Genomic DNA, 16,630 nt, shown 5'->3' with positions numbered 1-16,630 from the left:
CTGACCGAATCCAGGTTTAATTAGCTGCTACTGTGTGGTACCACATTGCTACGTGATTCAAACCCGAAAAAACCCAGGATCTGGCCAACAAGTATGCGGAGAAGGCAAAATCATGAGTCAGATGAGGGCATAAACTAGACCTAACTCAGAGCTAAGCGGATTTATCCTCTAATTTATTGATTGAAACCAGGTTTAATAGTCTGTTCCAGTGTGGTACCACATTACTACGTGTTTCAAACCAGAGAAAACCAAGGATCTGGCCAACAAGAATGCCGAAAAGGCAAAATCATGAGCCAGATGCGGGCATAACACAGACCTAACCCAGACCTAACCGGTGTTATCCTCTAAAATACTGACCGAATCCAGGCTCAATTGACTGTTACTGTGTGGTACCACATTACTACGTGATTCAAACCCGAAAACAAACCAGGATCTGGCCAACAAGTATGCGAAGAAGGCAAAATCATGTGTCAGATGAGGGCATAACCCAGACCTAACCCAGACCTAACCGGTGTTATCCTCTAAAATACTGACCGAATCCAGGTTTAGTTGATTGCTACTATGCGGTACCACATTACTACGTGATTCAAAGCCGAAAACACCCAGGATCTGGCCAACAAGAATGCCGAAAAGGCAAAATCATGTGCCAGATTCGGGCATAACCCAGACCTAACCCTGACCTAACCTGTATTATACTTTAAAATATTGATCGAAACCAGGTTTAATTGTCCGTTTCAGTGTGGTACCACATTACTACGTAATTCAAACCAGAAAAACCAAGGATCTGGCCAACAAGAATGTGGAAAGGGCAAATTTATGAGCCAGATGCGGGCATAACCCAGGTCGAACCCAGACCCTACCGGTGTTACCGACTAAAATACTGCCCGAATCCAGGTTTAGTTGATTGTTACTATGTGGTACCACATTACTACGTGATGCAAACCCGAAAAAACCCAGGATCTGGCCAATAAGTATGCGGAAAAGGCAAAATCATTAACCAGATTCGGGCATAACCCAGACCTAACCCAGACCTAACCGGTTTTATCCTCTAAAATATCGATCGAAACCAGGTTTAATTGACTGTTACTGTGTGGTACCACATTACTACGTGATGCAAACCCGAAAAAACCCAGGATCTGGCCAATAAGTATGCGGAAAAGGCAAAATCATGAGCCAGATTCGGGCATGACCCAGACCTAACCCAGACCTAACCGGTGTTATCCTCTAAAATACTGACCGAATCCAGGTTTAATTGACTGTTGCTGTGTGGTACCACATTACTACGTGATTCAAACTCGAATGAATCCCAGGATCTGGCCAGCAAGTATGCGAAGAAGGCAAAATCATGAGCCAGATGCGGGGATGACCCAGACCTAACTCAGACCTAACCGGATTTATCCTGTAAATTATTAATGGAAACCAGGTTTAATAGTACGTTTCAGTGTGGCACCACATTACTACGTGATTCAAACCAGAGAAAACCAAGGATCTGGCCAACAAGAATGCGGAAAAGGCAAACTCATGAGCCAGATTCGGGCATAACCCAGAATTAACCCAGACCTAACCGGTGTAATCCTCTAAAATATTGATCGAAACCAGGTTTAGTAGTCTGTTTCAGTGTGGTACCACATTACTACGTGATTCAAACCAGAGAAAACCAAGGATCTGGCCAACAAGAATGCGGAAAAGGCAAAATCATGAGCCAGATTCGGGCATGACCCAGACCTAACCCAGGCCTAACCGGTGTTATCCTCTAAAATACTGACCGAATCCAGGTTTAATTGACTGTTGCTGTGTGGTACCACATTACTACGTGATTCAAACCAGAGAAAACCAAGGATCTGGCCAACAAGAATGCGGAAAGGCAAAATCATGAGCCAGATTCGGGCATAACCCAGACCTAACCCAGATCTAACCGGTGTTATCCTCTAAAATACTGACCGAATCCTGCTTTAATTAACTGCTACTGTGTGGTACCGCATTACTACGCGAGTCAAACCCGAAAAAACCCAGGATCTGGCCAACAAGCATGCGGAAAAGGCAAAATCATCAGCCACATTCGGGCATAACCCAGACCTAACCCAGACCTAAACGGTTTTATCCTCTAAAATATCGATCGAAACCAGGTTTAATTGATTGTTACTGTGTGGTACCACATCAATACGTGATTCAAACCCGAAAATCCCAGGATCTGGCCAACAAGAATGCGGAAAAGGGAAAATCAGGAGCCAGATTCGGGCATGACTCAGACCTAACCCAGGCCTAACCGGTGTTATCCTCTAAAATACTGTCCGAATCCAGGTTTAATTGACTGTTGCCGTGTGGTACCACATTACTACGTGATTCAAACCCGAAAAAACCCAGGATCTGGCCAACAAGTATGCGAAGAAGGCAAAATCATGAGCCAGTTGCGGGCATAACCAAGACCTTACCCAGACCTAACCGGTGTTATCCTATGAAATATTGATTGAAACCAGGTTTATTTGTCTGGATCAGTGTGGCACCACATTACTACGTGATTGAAACCAGAAAACACACGGGATCTGGCCAACAAGTATGCGGACAACGCAAAATCATGAGCCAGGTGCGGGCATAACCCAGACCTAACCGGTGTTATCCTATAAAATATTGATCGAAACCAGGTTTAATTGACTTCTTCAGTGTGGTACCACATGACTACGTGATTCTAACCCGAAGAAACCCAGGATCTGGTCAACAAGTTTGCGAAAAAGGCAAAATCATGAGCCAGGTGCGGGCATAACCCAGACCTAACCCAGACCCAACCGGTGTTATCCTATAAAATTTTGATTGAAACCAGGTTTATTTGTCTGTTTCGGGGTGGTACCACATTACTTCGTGATTGAAACCAGAAAACACACGGGATCCGGCCAACAAGTATGCGGACAACTCAAAATTATGAGCCAGATGCGGGCATATCCCAGACGTAACACAGTCCTATCCGGTGATATCCTCTAAAATATGGATCGAAACCTGGATTAATTGACTGTTTCATTGTGGTACCACATGACTACGTGATTCAAACCCGAAGAAACCCAGGATCTGGCCAACAAGTATGCGGAAAAGGCAAAATCATGAGCCAGATGCGGCCATAACCCAGACCTAACCCAGACCTAACCGGTGTTATCCTATAAAATATTGATTGAAACCAGGTTTATTTGTCTGTTTCAGGGTGGTACCACATTTCTACGTTATTGAAACCAGAAAACACACAGAATCTGGCCAACAAGTATGCGGACAACGCAAAATCATGATCCAGATGCGGGCATATCCCAGACGTAACACAGTCCTATCCGGTGTTATCCTCTAAAATATGGATTGAAACCAGATTTATTTGTCTGTTTCAGGGTGTTACCACATTACTTCGTGATTGAAACCAGAAAACACACGGGATCTGGCCAACAAGTATGCGGAAGTGTAAAATCATGAGTCAGATGCGGGCATAACCCAGACCTAACCCAGACGTAACCGGTGTTATCCTCTAAAATACTGACCGAATCCAGGTTTAATTGACAGTTACTGTGTGGTACCACATTGCTACGTGATTCAAACCCGAAAAAACCCAGGATCTGGCCAATAAGTTTGCGGAAATGTAAAATCATGAGTCAGATGCGGGCATAAGCCAGGTCTAACCCAGACCTAACCGGTGTTACCGACTAAAATACTGACCGGATCCAGCTTTAATTGGCCGTTACTGTGTGGTACCACATTACTACGTGATTCAAACCAGAAGAAAACCAGAATCTGGCCAATAAGTATGCGGAAAGGCAAAATCATGAGCCAGATTCGGGCATAACCCAGACCTAACCCAGATCTAACCGGTGTTATCCTCTAAAATACTGACCGAATCCTGGTTTAATTAACTTCTACTGTGTGGTGCCGCATTACTACGCGATTCAAACCCGAAAAAACCCAGGATCTGGCCAACAAGCATGCGGAAAATGCAAAATCATCAGCCACATTCGGGCATAACCCAGACCTAACCGAGATCTAACCGGTTTTATCCTCTAAAATATCGATCGAAACCAGGTTTAATTGATTGTTACTGTGTGGTACCACATTAATACGTGATTCAAACCCGAAAAACCCAGGATCTGGCCAACAAGAATGCGGAAAAGGCAAAATCAGGAGCCAGATTCGGGCATGACTCAGACCTAACCCAGGCCTAACCGGTGTTATCCTCTAAAATACTGACCGAATCCAGGTTTAATTGACCGTTAAGGTGTGGTACCACATTACTACGTGATTCAAACCCGAAAAAAACCCAGGATCTGGCCAACAAGTATGCGAAGAAGGCAAAATCATGTGTCAGATGCGGGCATAACCTAGACCTAACCCAGACCTAACCGGTATTATCCTGTAAAATATTGATCGAAACCAGGTTTAATAGCCTGTTTCAGTGTGGTACAACATTACTGCGTGATTCAAACCAGAGAAAACCAAGGATCTGGCCAACAAGAATGCGGAAAAGGCAAAATCATGAGCCAGATTCGGGCATGACCCAGACCTAACCCAGACCTAGCCGTAGTTATCCTCTAAAATACTGACCGAATCCAGGTGTAATTGACTGTTACTGTGTAGTACCACATTACTACATGATTCAAACCCGAAAAAACACAGGATCTGGCCAACAAGTATGCGAAGAAGGCAGACATAACCGGTGTTACCGACTATAAGACTGACCGAATCCTGGTTTAATTGACTGTTAATGTGCGGTACCACATTACTACGTGATTCAAACCCCGAAAAAACCCAGGATCTGGCCAATAAGTATGCGAAGAAGCCAAAATCATGAGCCAGTTGCGGGCATAACCAAGACCTAACCCAGTCCTAACCGGTGTTATCCTATGAAATATTGATTGAAACCAGGTTTATTTGTCTGGATCAGTGTGGCACCACATTACTACGTGATTGAAACCAGAAAACACACGGGATCTGGCCAACAAGTACGCGGACAACGCAAAATCATGAGCCAGATGCGGCCATAACCCAGACCTAACCCAGACCTAACCGTAGTTATCCTCTAAAGTACTGACCGACTCCTGGTTTAATTGACTGTTAATGTGCGGTACCACATTACTACGTGATTCAAACCCGAAAAAACCCAGGATCTGGCCAATAAGTATATGAAGATGCCAAAATCATGAGCCAGTTGCGGGCATAACCAAGACCTAACCCAGACCTAACCGGTGTTATCCTATGAAATATTGATTGAAACCAGGTTTATTTGTCTGGATCAGTGTGGCACCACATTACTACGTGATTGAAACCAGAAAACACACGGGATCTGGCCAACAAGTATGCGGACAACTCAAAATTATGAGCCAGATGCGGGCATGTCCCAGTCGTAACACAGTCCTATCCGGTGTTATCCTATATAATATTGATCGAAACCGGGTTTAATTGACTTCTTCAGTGTGGCACCACATGACTACGTGATACTAACCCGAAGGAACCCAGGATCTGGTCAACAAGTTTGCGAAAAAGGCAAAATCATGAGCCAGATGCGGGCATAACCCAGACCTAACCCAGACCTAACCGGTGTTATCCTATAAAATATTGATTGAAACCAGGTTTATTTGTCTGTTTCAGGGTGGTACCACATTACTTCGTGATTGAAACCAGAAAACACACGGGATCCGGCCAACAAGTATGCGGACAACTCAAAATTATGAGCCAGATGCGGGCATATCCCAGACGTAAAACAGTCCTATCCGGTGTTATCCCCTAAAATATGGATCGAAACCTGGTTTAATTGACTGTTTCAATGTGGTGCCACATTACTACGTGATCCAAACCCGAAGAAACCGAGGATCTCGCCAACAAGTTTTCGAAAAACGTGGAAGTATAAGCCAGATGCGGGCATAGCACAGACCTAACCCAGACCTAGTCGGTGTTATTCTCTAAAATGTGGATCTAAACCAGGTTTGATTGACTGTTTCAATGTGGTACCACATTACTACGTGATTCAAACCAGAGAATACCAACGATATTACCAACAAGTTTGCGAAAAATGCGAAAGTATAAGCCAGATGCGCGCATACCCCAGACCTAAACCAGACCTAACCGGTGTTATCCCCTTAGATATAGAGCGAATCCAGGTATAATTGACTGTTTTAATGTGGTATCACATTTCTACGTGATTCACACCCGAAAAAAGCCAGGATCTGGCCAACAAGTATGCGAAGAAGGCAAAATCAGGAGCCAGATTCGGGCATGACTCAGACCTAACCCAGGCCTAACCGGTGTTATCCTCTATAATACTGACCGAATCCAGGTTTAATTAACCGTTAAGGTGTGGTACCACATTACTACGTGATTCAAACCCGAAAAAAACCCAGGATCTGGCCAACAAGTATGCGAAGAAGGCAAAATCATGTGTCTGATGCGGGCATAACCTAGACCTAACCCAGACCTAACCGGTATTATCCTGCAAAATATTGATCGAAACCAGGTTTAATAGCCTGTTTCAGTGTGGTACAACATTACTGCGTGATTCAAACCAGAGAAAACCAAGGATCTGGCCAACAAGAATGCGGAAAAGGCAAAATCATGAGCCAGATTCGGGCATGACCCAGACCTAACCCAGACCTAGCCGTAGTTATCCTCTAAAATACTGACCGAATCCAGGTGTAATTGACTGTTACTGTGTAGTACCACATTACTACATGATTCAAACCCGAAAAAACACAGGATCTGGCCAACAAGTATGCGAAGAAGGCAGACATAACCGGTGTTACCGACTATAAGACTGACCGAATCCTGGTTTAATTGACTGTTAATGTGCGGTACCACATTACTACGTGATTCAAACCCCGAAAAAACCCAGGATCTGGCCAATAAGTATGCGAAGAAGCCAAAATCATGAGCCAGTTGCGGGCATAACCAAGACCTAACCCAGTCCTAACCGGTGTTATCCTATGAAATATTGATTGAAACCAGGTTTATTTGTCTGGATCAGTGTGGCACCACATTACTACGTGATTGAAACCAGAAAACACACGGGATCTGGCCAACAAGTACGCGGACAACGCAAAATCATGAGCCAGATGCGGCCATAACCCAGACCTAACCCAGACCTAACCGTAGTTATCCTCTAAAGTACTGACCGACTCCTGGTTTAATTGACTGTTAATGTGCGGTACCACATTACTACGTGATTCAAACCCGACAAAACCCAGGATCTGGCCAATAAGTATATGAAGATGCCAAAATCATGAGCCAGTTGCGGGCATAACCAAGACCTAACCCAGACCTAACCGGTGTTATCCTATGAAATATTGATTGAAACCAGGTTTATTTGTCTGGATCAGTGTGGCACCACATTACTACGTGATTGAAACCAGAAAACACACGGGATCTGGCCAACAAGTATGCGGACAACTCAAAATTATGAGCCAGATGCGGGCATGTCCCAGTCGTAACACAGTCCTATCCGGTGTTATCCTATATAATATTGATCGAAACCGGGTTTTATTGACTTCTTCAGTGTGGCACCACATGACTACGTGATACTAACCCGAAGGAACCCAGGATCTGGTCAACAAGTTTGCGAAAAAGGCAAAATCATGAGCCAGATGCGGGCATAACCCAGACCTAACCCAGACCTAACCGGTGTTATCCTATAAAATATTGATTGAAACCAGGTTTATTTGTCTGTTTCAGGGTGGTACCACATTACTTCGTGATTGAAACCAGAAAACACACGGGATCCGGCCAACAAGTATGCGGACAACTCAAAATTATGAGCCAGATGCGGGCATATCCCAGACGTAAAACAGTCCTATCCGGTGTTATCCTCTAAAATATGGATCGAAACCTGGTGTAATTGACTGTTTCATTGTGGTACCACATTACTACGTGATTCAAACCCGAAGAAACCCAGGATCTGGCCAACAAGTATGCGGAAAAGGCAAAATCATGAGCCAGATGCGGCCATAACCCAGACCTAACCCAGACCTAACCGGAGTTATCCTATAAAATATTGATTGAAACCAGGTTTATTTGTCTGTTTCAGGGTGGTACCACATTACTACGTGATTGAAACCAGAAAACACACGGAATCTGGCCAACAAGTTTGTGGACAACGCAAAATCATGATCCAGATGCCGGCATATCCCAGACGTAACACAGTCCTATCCGGTGTTATCCCCTAAAATATGGATCGAAACCTGGTTTAATTGACTGTTTCAATGTGGTGCCACATTACTACGTGATCCAAACCCGAAGAAACCGAGGATCTCGCCAACAAGTTTTCGAAAAACGTGGAAGTATAAGCCAGATGCGGGCATAGCACAGACCTAACCCAGACCTAGTCGGTGTTATTCTCTAAAATGTGGATCTAAACCAGGTTTGATTGACTGTTTCAATGTGGTACCACATTACTACGTGATTCAAACCAGAGAATACCAACGATATTACCAACAAGTTTGCGAAAAATGCGAAAGTATAAGCCAGATGCGCGCATACCCCAGACCTAAACCAGACCTAACCGGTGTTATCCCCTTAGATATAGAGCGAATCCAGGTATAATTGACTGTTTTAATGTGGTATCACATTTCTACGTGATTCACACCCGAAAAAAGCCAGGATCTGGCCAACAAGTATGCGAAGAAGGCAAAATCGTGAACCAGATGCGGGCATAACCCAGACCTAACCCAGACCTAACCGGTGTTATCCTATAAAATATTCATCGAAACCAGGTTTAATTGACTTCTTGAGTCTGGTACCACATGACTACGTGATTCACACCCGAAGGAACCCAGGATCTGGCCAACAAGTATGCGGAAATGGCAAAATCATGAGCCAGATGCGGGCATGACCCAGACCTCACCGGTGTTATCCTATAAAATATTGATTGAAACCAGGTTTTTTTGTCAGTTTCAGTGTGGTACCACATTACTACGTGATTGAATCCAGAAAACACACGGGATGTGGCCAAAAAGTATGCGAACAAGGCAAAATCAAGAGCCCGATGCGGGCATATCCCAGACGTAACACAGACCTATCCGGTGATATCCTCTAAAATATGGATCGAAACCTGGTTTAATTGCCTCTTTCATTGTGCTACCACATTACTACGTGATTCAAACCCGAAGAAACCCAGGATCTGGCCAACAAGTATGCGGAAAAGGCAAAATCATGAGCCAGATGCGGTCATATCCTAGACCTAACACAGTCCTAATCGGTGTTATCCTATAAAATATTGATCGAAACCAGGTTTAATTGACTTCTTCAGTGTGGTACCACATGACTACGTGATTCAAACCCGCAGAAACCCAGGATCTGGCCAACAAGTTTGCGAAAAAGGCAAAATCATGAGCGAGATGCGGGCATATCCCAGACGTAACACAGACCTATGCGGTGTTATCCTCTATAATGTGGATCGAAACCTGGTTTAATTGACTGTTTCAATGTGGTACCACATTACTACGTGACTCAAACCCGAAGAAACCCGGAATCTGACCAACAAGTATGCGGAAAAGGCAAAATCGTGAGCCAGATGCGGGCATAACCCATACCTAACCGGTGTTATACTATAAAATATTGATCGAAACCAGGTTTAACTGACTTCTTCAGTGAGGTACCACATGACTACGTGATTCAAACCCGCAGAAATCCAGGATCTGGCCAACAAGTATGTGGACAACGCAAAATCATGAGCGAGATGCGGGCATATCCCAGACGTAACACAGACCTATCCGGTGATATCCTCTAAAATATGGATCGAAACCTGGTTTAATTGACTGTTTCAATGTGGTACCACATTACTACGTGATCCAAACCCGAAGAAACCCACGATCTGGCCAAGAAGTTTGCGAAAATGTCGTAAGTATGTGCCAGATGCGCGCATATACCAGACCTAACCGGTGTTATCCCATAGAATACAACTCGAATCCAGGTCTAATTGACTGTTAATGTGCGGTACCACATTACTACGTGATTCAAACCCGAAAAAACCCAGGATCTGGCCAATAAGTATGTGAAGAAGCCAAAATCATGAGCCAGATACGGGCATAACCCAGACCATACCGGTGTTATCCTTAAAAATATTCATCGAAATCAGGCTTAATTGACTGTCTCAGTGTGGTACCAAATTACTACGTGATTCAACCCAGAGAAAACCAAGGATCTGGCCAACAAGTTTGCGAAAAAGGCAAAATCATGAGCCAGATGCGGGCATATCCCAGACGTAAACCAGACCTAACCAAGACCTTACCGGTGTTATCCACTAAAATATGGATCGAAACCTGGTTTAATTGACTGCTTCAATGTGGTACCACATTACTACGTGATTCAAACCCGAAGAAACCCAGGATCTGGCCAACAAGTTTTCGAAAAAGGCGAAAGTATAAGCCAGATTCGGGCATATCCCCAACCCAACACAGACCTAACCGGTGTTGTCCTATAAAATATTAATTGAAACCCGGTTTATTTGTCTGTATCAGTGTGGCACCACATTACTACGTGATTCAAACACGAAAAAACCCAGGATCAGGCCAACAAGTATGCGAAGAAGGCAAAATCGTGAGCCAGATGTGGGCATAACCCAGACCTAACCCAGACCTAACCGGTGTTATCCTATAAAATATTGATTGAAACCAGGTTTATTTGTCTGGATCAGTGTGGCACCACATTACTACGTGATTGAAACCAGAAAACACACGGGATCTGGCCAACAAGTATGCGGACAACTCAAAATTATGAGCCAGATGCGGGCATATCCCAGACGTAACACAGTCCTATCCGGTGTTATCCTATAAAATATTGATCGAAATCAGGTTTAATTGACTTCTTCAGTGTGGTACCACATGACTACGTGATTCTAACCCGAAGAAACCCAGGATCTGGTCAACAAGTTTGCGAAAAAGGCAAAATCATGAGCCAGATGCGGGCATAACCCAGACCTAACCCAGACCTAACCGGTGTTATCCTATAAAATATTGATTGAAACCAGGTTTATTTGTCTGTTTCAGGGTGGTACCACATTACTTCGTGATTGAAACCAGAAAACACACGGGATCCGGCCAACAGGTATGCGGACAACTCAAAATTATGAGCCAGATGCGGGCATATCCCAGACGTAAAACAATCCTATCCGGTGTTATCCTCTAAAATATGGATCGAAACCTGGTGTAATTGACTGTTTCATTGTGGTACCACATTACTACGTGATTCAAACCCGAAGAAACCCAGGATCTGGCCAACAAGTATGCGGAAAAGGCAAAATCATGAGCCAGATGCGGCCATAACCCAGACCTAACCCAGACCTAACCGGAGTTATCCTATAAAATATTGATTGAAACCAGGTTTATTTGTCTGTTTCAGGGTGGTACCACATTACTACGTGATTGAAACCAGAAAACACACGGAATCTGGCCAACAAGTATGCGGACAACTCAAAATTATGAGCCAGATGCGGGCATATCCCAGACGTAACACAGTCCTATCCGGTGTTATCCTATAAAATATTGATCGAAACCAGGTTTAATTGACTTCTTCAGTGTGGTACCACATGACTACGTGATTCTAACCCGAAGAAACCCAGGATCTGGTCAACAAGTTTGCGAAAAAGGCAAAATCATGAGCCAGATGCGGGCATAACCCAGACCTAACCCAGACCTAACCGGTGTTATCCTATAAAATATTGATTGAAACCAGGTTTATTTGTCTGTTTCAGGGTGGTACCACATTACTTCGTGATTGAAACCAGAAAACACACGGGATCCGGCCAACAAGTATGCGGACAACTCAAAATTATGAGCCAGATGCGGGCATATCCCAGACGTAAAACAGTCCTATCCGGTGTTATCCTCTAAAATATGGATCGAAACCTGGTGTAATTGACTGTTTCATTGTGGTACCACATTACTACGTGATTCAAACCCGAAGAAACCCAGGATCTGGCCAACAAGTATGCGGAAAAGGCAAAATCATGAGCCAGATGCGGCCATAACCCAGACCTAACCCAGACCTAACCGGAGTTATCCTATAAAATATTGATTGAAACCGGGTTTATTTGTCTGTTTCAGGGTGGTACCACATTACTACGTGATTGAAACCAGAAAACACACGGAATCTGGCCAACAAGTTTGTGGACAACGCAAAATCATGATCCAGATGCCGGCATATCCCAGACGTAACACAGTCCTATCCGGTGTTATCCCCTAAAATATGGATCGAAACCTGGTTTAATTGACTGTTTCAATGTGGTGCCACATTACTACGTGATCCAAACCCGAAGAAACCGAGGATCTCGCCAACAAGTTTTCGAAAAACGTGGAAGTATAAGCCAGATGCGGGCATAGCACAGACCTAACCCAGACCTAGTCGGTGTTATTCTCTAAAATGTGGATCTAAACCAGGTTTGATTGACTGTTTCAATGTGGTACCACATTACTACGTGATTCAAACCAGAGAATACCAACGATATTACCAACAAGTTTGCGAAAAATGCGAAAGTATAAGCCAGATGCGCGCATACCCCAGACCTAAACCAGACCTAACCGGTGTTATCCCCTTAGATATAGAGCGAATCCAGGTTTAATTGACTTCTTGAGTGTGGTACCACATGACTACGTGATTCAAACTCGAAAAAACCCAGGATCAGGCCAACAAGTATGCGAAAAAGGCAAAATCATGAGCCAGATGCGGGCATAACCCATACCTAACCGGTGTTATACTATAAAATATTGATCGAAACCAGGTTTAACTGACTTCTTCAGTGAGGTACCACATGACTACGTTATTCAAACCCGCAGAAACCCAGGATCTGGCCAACAAGTATGTGGACAACGCAAAATCATGAGCGAGATGCGGGCATATCCCAGACGTAACACAGACCTATCCGGTGTTATCCTATAAAATATTGATCGAAACCAGGTTTAATTGACTTCTTCAGTGTGGTACCACATGACCACGTGATTCAAACCCGCAGAAACCCAGGATCTGGCCAACAAGTTTGCGAAAAAGGCAAAATCATGAGCGAGATGCGGGCATATCCCAGACGTAACACAGACCTATGCGGTGTTATCCTCTATAATGTGGATCGAAACCTGGTTTAATTGACTGTTTCAATGTGGTACCACATTACTACGTGACTCAAACCCGAAGAAACCCGGAATCTGACCAACAGGTATGCGGAAAAGGCAAAATCGTGAGCCAGATGCGGGCATATCCCAGACCTAACCCAGACCTAACCGGTGTTATCCTATAAAATATTAATTGAAACCAGGTTTATTTGTCTGTTTCTGTGTGGTACCACATTACAACGCGATTCAAACCAGAAAAAAACCGGGATCTGACCAAAAAGTATGCGAAGAAGGCAAAATCATGAGCCAGATACGGGGTTAACCCAGACCTAACCCAGACCTAACCGGTGTTATCCTATAAAATATTAATTGAAACCAGGTTTATTTGTCTGTTTCTGTGTGGTACCACATTACAACGCGATTCAAACCAGAAAAAAACCGGGATCTGACCAAAAAGTATGCGAAGAAGGCAAAATCATGAGCCAGATACGGGCATAACCCAGACCTAACCCAGACCTAACGGGTGTTGTCCTATAAAATATTGATTGAAACCCGGTTTACTTGTATGTATCAGTGTGGCACCACATTACTACCTGATTCAAACCAGTAAAAACTCGGGATCTGGGCAGCAAGTATGCGGAAATGGCAAAATCATAACATAGATGCGGGCATAGCACAGACCTTACCCAGACCTAGCCGGTGTTATTCTCTAAAATGTGGATCTAAACCAGGTTTGGTTGACTGTTTCAATGTGGTACTACATTACTACGTGATTCAAAGCCGGAAAAACCCAGGATCTGGCCAACAAGTATGCGAAGAAGGAAAAATCATGAACCAGATACGGGGTTAACCCTGACCATACCGGTGTTATCCTTAAAAATATTCATCGAAATCAGGCTTAATTGACTGTCTCAGTGTGGTACTAAATTACTACGTGATTCAACCCAGAGAAAACCAAGGATCTGGCCAACAAGGTTGCGATAAAGGCAAAATCATGAGCCAGATGCGGGCATATCCCAGACGTAAACCAGACCTAACCAAGACCTTACCGGTGTTATCCTCTAAAATATGGATCGAAACCTGGTTTAATTGACTGCTTCAATGTGGTACCACATTACTACGTGATTCAAACCCGAAGAAACCCAGGATCTGGCCAACAAGTTTTCGAAAAAGGCGAAAGTATAAGCCAGATTCGGGCATATCCCAAACCTAACCCAGACCTAACCGGTGTTGTCCAATAAAATATTGATTGAAACCCGGTTTGTTTGTCTGTATCAGTGTGGCACCACATTACTACGTGATTCAAACTCGAAAAAACCCAGGATCAGGCCAACAAGTATGCGAAAAAGGCAAAATCATGAGCCAGATGCGGGCATAACCCATACCTAACCGGTGTTATACTATAAAATATTGATCGAAACCAGGTTTAACTGACTTCTTCAGTGAGGTACCACATGACTACGTGACTCAAACCCGCAGAAACCCAGGATCTGGCCAACAAGTATGTGGACAACGCAAAATCATGAGCGAGATGCGGGCATATCCCAGACGTAACACAGACCTATCCGGTGATATCCTCTAAAATATGGATCGAAACCTGGTTTAATTGACTGTTTCAATATGGTACCACATTACTACGTGATCCAAACCCGAAGAAACCCACGATCTGGCCAAGAAGTTTGCGAAAATGTCGTAAGTATGAGCCAGATGCGCGCATATACCAGACCTAACCGGTGTTATCCCATAGAATACAACTCGAATCCAGGTCTAATTGACTGTTACTGTCTGGTACTACATTACTACGTGATTCAAAGCCGGAAAAACCCAGGATCTGGCCAACAAGTATGCGAAGAAGGAAAAATCATGAACCAGATACGGGCATAACCCAGACCATACCGGTGTTATCCTTAAAAATATTCATCGAAATCAGGCTTAATTGACTGTCTCAGTGTGGTACCAAATTACTACGTGATTCAACCCAGAGAAAACCAAGGATCTGGCCAACAAGTTTGCGAAAAAGGCAAAATCATGAGCCAGATGCGGGCATATCCCAGACGTAAACCAGACCTAATCAAGACCTTACCGGTGTTATCCACTAAAATATGGATCGAAACCTGGTTTAATTGACTGCTTCAAAGTGGTACCACATTACTACGTGATTCAAACCCGAAGAAACCAAGGATCTGGCCAACAAGTATGCGGAAATGGCAAAATCATGAGCCAGATGCGGGCATGACCCAGGCCTCACCGGTGTTATCCTATAAAATATTGATTGAAACCAGGTTTATTTGTCAGTTTCAGTGTGGTACCACATTACTACGTGATTGAATCCAGAAAACACACGGGATGTGGCCAAAAAGTATGCGGACAAGGCAAAATCAAGAGCCCGATGCGGGCATATCCCAGACGTAACACAGACCTATCCGGTGATATCCTCTAAAATATGGATCGAAACCTGGTTTAATTGCCTCTTTCATTGTGCTACCACATTACTACGTGATTCAAACCCGAAGAAACCCAGGATCTGGCCAACAAGTATGCGGAAAAGGCAAAATCATAACATAGATGCGGGCATAGCACAGACCTAACCCAGACCTAGCCGGTGTTATTCTCTAAAATGTGGATCTAAACCAGGTTTGATTGACTGTTTCAATGTGGTACCACATTACTACGTGATTCAAACCAGAGAATACCAACGATATTACCAACAAGTTTGCGAAAAAGGCGAAAGTATAAGCCAGATGCGCGCATACCCCAGACCTAAACCAGACCTAACCGGTGTTATCCCACAAAATACTGATCGAATCCAGGTTTAATTGACTGTTACTGTCTGGTACTACATTACTACGTGATTCAAAGCCGGTAAAACCCTGGATCTGGCCAACAAGTATGCGATGAAGGAAAAATCATGAACTAGATACGGGCATAACCCAGACCTAACCCAGACCTAACGGGTGTTGTCCTATAAAATATTGATTGAAACCCGGTTTACTTGTATGTATCAGTGTGGCACCACATTACTACCTGATTCAAACCAGTAAAAACTCGGGATCTGGCCAGCAAGTATGCGGAAATGGCAAAATCATAACATAGATGCGGGCATAGCACAGACCTAACCCAGACCTAGCCGGTGTTATTCTCTAAAATGTGGATCTAAACCAGGTTTGATTGACTGTTTCAATGTGGTACCACATTACTACGTGATTCAAACCAGAGAATACCAACGATATTACCAACAAGTTTGCGAAAAAGGCGAAAGTATAAGCCAGATGCGCGCATACCCCAGACCTAAACCAGACCAAACCGGTGTTATCCCCTTAGATATAGAGCGAATCCAGGTATAATTGACTGTTTTAATGTAGTATCACATTACTACGTGATTCACACCCGGAAAAAGCCAGGATCTGGCCAACAAGTATGCGAAGAAGGCAAAATCGTGAACCAGATGCGGGCATAACCCAGACCTAACCGGTGTTATCCTATAAAATATTGATCGAAACCAGGTTTAATTGACTTCTTGAGTGTGGTACCACATGACTACGTGATTCGCACCCGAAGGAACCCAGGATCTGGCCAACAAG

Source organism: Colletes latitarsis, chromosome 8 (genome assembly GCF_051014445.1).
Source record: "Colletes latitarsis isolate SP2378_abdomen chromosome 8, iyColLati1, whole genome shotgun sequence".
In the NCBI taxonomy this organism is placed as follows: Eukaryota; Metazoa; Arthropoda; class Insecta; order Hymenoptera; family Colletidae; genus Colletes; species Colletes latitarsis.
The sequence above is the reverse complement of the archived record's forward strand: the minus strand, read 5'-3'. Positions refer to the sequence as shown.